At 38.6% G+C, this 6,000-nt stretch overlaps 1 non-coding gene across 1 annotated transcript; it reads right to left on the bottom strand.

Moving 5' to 3' along the window:
• Positions 1 to 2,695: 2,695 nt before the first annotated feature.
• On the bottom strand, positions 2,696 to 2,769 carry Trnaa-ugc (transfer RNA alanine (anticodon UGC)). Its single transcript has one exon. It is a non-coding gene; the product is annotated as a tRNA-Ala (tRNA).
• Positions 2,770 to 6,000: the final 3,231 nt, after the last annotated feature.

The raw sequence follows: 6,000 nt of genomic DNA, 5'->3' as shown, positions 1-6,000 counted from the left end.
CAAATTGTCCAATTTTCTTTAGATTGTAATGTGGCTATTTTAATCACAGCACACTGTGATTGCTTGCTGAGGTCATCGAATCACAATTTTCAGGGCCAGCATCAGAGAATCGTCATTGAGCCCAATTCATCTCCTAGCCATTGTTTCCCAAGGGTTTCATATTCAAGCTTCTGTATTTATTTAGTGATGACTGTGTTGCAGATTGTCTCATAAAAGGAAATTGGCTGGCTGACTTCTGTTAATATTTCTTAAAGAGTCAACTACTGTGAACATTCTGTTTTGCAGACTAGTTTTTGGACAAGAAATTGGAAATACTTATATTAGAAGGAAAAACAAAATGGGAGGACTGGTAACTTGCTGTTACCAGAACAGTAAGTCAGTAGATTCCTCCTTGTCAAGGGGGTATCAGTTAGCATTTAGATTCAGTGATAGACACTTCTTTTCCCTTATATATTAAAACTCTCCTTCTGTCAAGGGGCCTTTTGGGAGAACACTCTATATAGCCCACCACTGGAAAGGACATGGCCAGAATCTGGTCTGCAGCCCAAAAGCAGGGCGTAGAACAAAATCTGTCATATGCACAGAACATGGACCAACCTCACCTGATCAGGCCTCTCTTAGAAGTCTGTACAGGGACTACTGGGTAGGTCATGTCATTTGTGACAATAGTCAATGATGAAATCCCACCAGGTAGAGAGAAGTCATGGTAGACCAGGAGTGAGCACCTGTTATAGGTACGAAGGTAGAAGGAAACGGATCAGTAGGAGGAAAATGAGTGAAAGAGGCCCAGAGAGGAACAGGGTGAGACAGGTTGATTGAGGTCTTTGTGGAAAATAGAGGAACTTGTACCTGCATCCTTCAGACAACTTTGAATTTGGTATGAAGTGAGTTGTGTCTCTCTGCATTTCTTTAAGGTCTATTTGACATTCATGATTTACTTGTTTCTGTTTGTTTCCTGACAATAAACTCCATATTCTCTAAAGGAACTTGGAGATTTCCAGTCTCCATGATTAGCCTGTCTGATACTCATTTAAAATAGTACTTGATTTTCAGTCATAATTCATTATTTTATTGATGAGTATAGGAAGTAGAAAGAACATATCAGACATTTATTTTTGAACATAATTCTACTGGCATGAAGGACACAATGTAACACATTTCCTCCTTCATTTAGGAAGAACTTAATGTAAGATGCACTCTCTGGGCATGAAGAAGAGCCAAGAGAAGAGACAGCAACAAACATGCCATGATTCTGTCAAATCAAATCAAGAATTATCTTTATAGAGAGTATTAATCATGCTGACAATCAACTAGACTCAGGGATTGAAAATACGTTTATTCAGCAAAGTCTAATTTACCCTGCATAGTAAGTTAGAGACTTCAGGAGGAACCCAGCTCAGTCAATGCCTATGTATGAGCTTGGGCAAGTTCCTTAATCTCTAGTTTCCTGACATATAAAATGGAGTTCATAATGACAGTATGCAGTACCAGTATTACAAGGACTACGTGAGAGATGATATATTAAAGTAACTAACACATTTAACATTCAACGAGGGTTCAAATGAATAGTTGGGATAGTAGCAGTAGTATCTATGGTAGTTGTGGTAATTATTATTATTGTTGGATGGTATAACCCAGGGGTTGTTCCACTATGGTGTATAGGCTGCATCTGGGCCACAGCTTATTTTTGTAAAGAGGGTTTTTTTTTTTTTTTTTGGAACACAGTCATGTTCTCTGATTTGCTTATTCTCCACGACTGCTTTCTCACTATAATAGCAGAGTCGAATGATTGTTGTAGACTAGATGGCCCCCAAACACTAAAACAAACAATTTGGCTCTTTATAGAAAATATTTTCTGAGTGATAGCATAGTGGAACTAGAAAACGGTAAAAGCTTAACAGTCACGTGGATCTGCATTTGTCCCGGTTTCCTCATTGGTTTTACTATTGTGAAGGCTCATGGTCATACTGCCAGTTCTTGGTGACGAGTCCTGCTTCCTCACTGTTGAAGTTTGAACATTAGAGAAGCCCGCCAAGCGAGGCAAGCATATAAAGCAGGGTTTATTTTAAAAAGCTGGTAACATAGACTTCTCCAGGGAGCGAGAAGGGGGCCATAGCTGGTGTCCTGGTATCCCCAGAAGCAGGGTGTTCTGCCCTTTTTGTATGTCCTGGCTTTGTTCTCCTGCCCTCTTCCCCTTATCTCTCTCCTTCCTACTTACAGGCATTTGACAAGGTGGGGTGGCCAAAAGGTGGGAAACAGGTGAAGGGGGAAGGGGGAAGGGCAGGATGGAGCAGCCAAGGATACATTAATTAACAACCTCATAGCTTCCTATAGGGAGGGGCAGGTTCTTGATTAGGGTGGAGGAAGGGCTCTGAAGGAATTAACATTTAAATCCTTCAGGGGACAGTCTACAACTTCCCAGGACTCACTCTAAATGGGTCTGACTTATCTAATGGGACTCAATTTACCTATCTATCCCGACTGTATGTCATTAAGGCAAATTTCTTGAAGCAGAATGTTACATAAATGCACCCATAGCTTCATTTTTTTTTAAAAAAATGCTTAATATAAATTGAAATAATATTTGCATCATGATAGCTTCTTTTTTTGTGTGTGGCGCTGGGGATTTATTCAGGCAAGGCAAGCACTCTACCAACTGAGCTATATCCCCAGCCCAAATTTCTTTCTTTTCTTTTTGTGGTGCTGGGAATTGAACCCAGGGCCTTGTGCATGCAAGGCAAGCACTCTACCAACTGAGCTACATCCACAGCCCTTCATGATCATGATTATAATTCTAAGTTCAACAACATTTATTCTTTTTGAGTGGTCCCAAAGAGTTTCTGGACTTGATCTGATCTATCTGACACTTGTTCTGATAAATAGGGATATTAAATAATCTAATTTGCATTTTCCCCCCTTTAAGACAAACTTCTAAATCCTCCATTCTTGTCCTTGTCCCAAGTGCAACTCTGTCAGGGTGTTGGCATGGCCTCAGGGTATCTGGTCATACATAGTCTGTCAGGCACCGTCCTTGGATAGGTGTGCTCAGTTATCCACCTGCCAGTTAGGCTCATTTTTGACTAAGCTGGAGGGATGAACAAAATTAAAAATAAATTTGGTTGGTAAAGGGAATTGCATAGCTTCCCGCATGATATCTTATGCAATTTTTTTTTATAAAAGAGCAATTCCATCCCCAGAATGACCACACTCAACTGTGTCTGACGCATGACACGCTCACGGTGGACCTTCACTAGCAGACCTGTGGAGGGAGTGATGAGTTTGCAGCACTGACTGTTCTACCCGATTTAGATGTATTTTGGTTACTTGTCCTTCTTCCCTGTCTCATTCAATCTGCTTCCTGAGATCACCACATAATAATCTCCACCAAAGACTTGGCTCTGCTCTTAGGGTCACCCTGACTAAGACAAGATGATCTGAATAATGGCATATGTTACTTTTCAGTATCCAGAGTAGATGGAGGACAGGAAGTACAAGTCGTGCTGTCCACTAGAACACAGAATAAATACCATTTTCGATCTCATAATCTTAATTATAAATAAAAACTTAAATAACCTTGGCTCACTTTCAATAAAAAAAATCTAGGTTTTAAAAAGTTCTCTGAATCACAGAGTTCTAAATCTATACAGGATTTTCAATGTTAACCCCTTAAGGAATTTTTTATCTCAAATAGAGGGAGCAATTATTCTTCAGGAAGGTGGGGGGCTATTTAAAAGAGCAACTCAATATCTTATGGTAGCTATGAAATTGCCAAGGAGAGGCCAACTGTGAGAAAGTTCCATGGTAGAAATCATTTATGTTGATATCTGACTCTTGGTCTCATATCTTGGAAGCCCTTAGATCATTGATAATTTGACTTATCTGTGAAAGTTCAAATTATCATTTATTTGAAATCCAACCAGAAAATGTGAGAGTTGTGAATTTCAGAATAGTTTTTGTATATGAAACTGTGTGTAGGTTCATCAAAGTCTGGATGGACCCTTCAGTATTTATATAAACCTAGACCTGGAATAGACTCCTGCTGAGATCATTGTCTATAAGTCTTCTATTATACACTTGAGGAGAGAGAAACTATGACTTGTCCAGGGTCAAAGTACAGTAGTAGCTTGGACCTAGGTTTCCTGTCTCAGAGGCTCCAACTGAGTAGGAAGACTTCTGGTACTGTAATGTCTCATGTAGACATACTGATGTCAAATATCAAAAGGGAAGTTAAGATTGGTGTTGCACTATTAAGGGCAAGGGGAAGGAAACCATTTGCTTTTTGCAAGCCACATGCAAATAATTAGAAATTAACCAAGAAGTTTTGTCTTATTGCACTTACTGGAACAAATATCTATTGATTAGAAAACCTGAGAAAAAGCTTAGTAATATTATTACTGTTTCCAGTTGAGACAAATTTTCTTTTCAATACTGGGGAATTGAACCCAGGGTTTATTTGAATGCTAAACAAGTGCTCTACTACTGTGCTACATCCCCAGCCCATCTGAAATCTCAAAAATTACAAATGTTTCTTTTAGTCATTATTGTTGATTAAGACTCAAAGTTTATGTATAAAACTGTGTAAGTTAGGGAATATCTATCTGAAGGTAATTGTTTTTCTGATGGTCATTTGTCAGATCATAGGAAACATTTCTTGTCCCTAGCTTTCTTTCTCACTTGTCTCTGTGGCACCTAAACTGTTTGCTTCTGGTTTCTGCTTTTAGGATTAAGACCACAGCAGATGGTTGGAGAGGTGTCAATGATACATGTGGTTTGTCAGCTTAATTACTTATTAGTACTCTAGCAGAGAGTAGAGGCCTGAGAAACAAGATATAGGATGAGCAGATGTTGATAGACGCAATAAAAGAGTTCAATGAAGGGATCTCTGCATCATGGTGAGGGCAAAGTAGAAATAGAAAGTTTTCCAAGAAGGTGAAGCATTTATAGGATAGAATAAGTGACTGAATAATAATATTGTCTATTCCACAATTTTGTCTCAAATTCAGACTGATGGTTAATACTTAATGGAGGCTTTGGTGTTCTTTTCTTTATAATAACAACCCATTTGTAATATTCACATACTCTTTTACAGGTTGTCAAACACTAGCAGCTCTATTCTACAGATGATGTGATTGAGGTACAGGAATGTCAAATGATGGCCTAAACTCAACCAGTGAGTGGGGAAGCTAGGATAGCAACTTGCATAATTTAGTTCGAAAAAGTGCTTTTCCCCTGTACCAGATGAGGTTGGGAAAAAAATTCATATGTTGGAGTCAGATGACACAGGCTTGAGCTTGCTAATTTTATTGTTAATCATGTGACTTTGGACATGTTACTAACTACTTCCAATGTCAGTTTTTCTCATCTGTGAAAAAAAGGGAATAATCGTACCTTGTAGGATTGTTGTGAAGAGTAAAGCAAGTGAAGCAAGTGAAGCAATTAGCTCATTGCCTGGTGTATGGTAGGTACTCAACATATGAAGTTATGTCCAGCTGGAAAAAATATTTCACATGCTTTTCCTACACTTAAAGGTGAAATAGTTTAATTTTACCTTTTTTTTTTGGTCTAATGATACTATATCTCTTTAGTTTCATTTCCATGAGAGAGAGAAAGAATGTATGAATGTGTATGTGCGTGGTAATGTACTTGTGCAAGGCATACCTGTGTGGCCTTGGGGCACACCAGTGGTCCTCCATGTTGTTGGGCTGTGTGGAACCAGACTGTTGATCAAACAGAAGCATTTGTTTTCTGTAGATCATTAGAAACTGAAATGTGACCATAAAGCTAATCTAACCAGGTGGGTCCTGGTTAGATGGCTGAGTTCCAGAAACACAGGTTATTCTATTCTGAAAAAAAAATCAGGAAGTGACTTGAAATTCTCAGCCAGATGACATAGAAGGTTTGGGGTAATTTCCTTTAGTAGACACTGCTATGGACACACACAAAATTGCATTCCTTTTTGAGTATACTTTATTTACAATTATTCATTCTTGAAATTGTTTA

Source organism: Urocitellus parryii, chromosome 2 (assembly GCF_045843805.1).
Source record: "Urocitellus parryii isolate mUroPar1 chromosome 2, mUroPar1.hap1, whole genome shotgun sequence".
NCBI classification, from domain to species: domain Eukaryota; kingdom Metazoa; phylum Chordata; class Mammalia; order Rodentia; family Sciuridae; genus Urocitellus; species Urocitellus parryii.
This window is presented reverse-complemented; position numbering and strand designations above follow the sequence as displayed.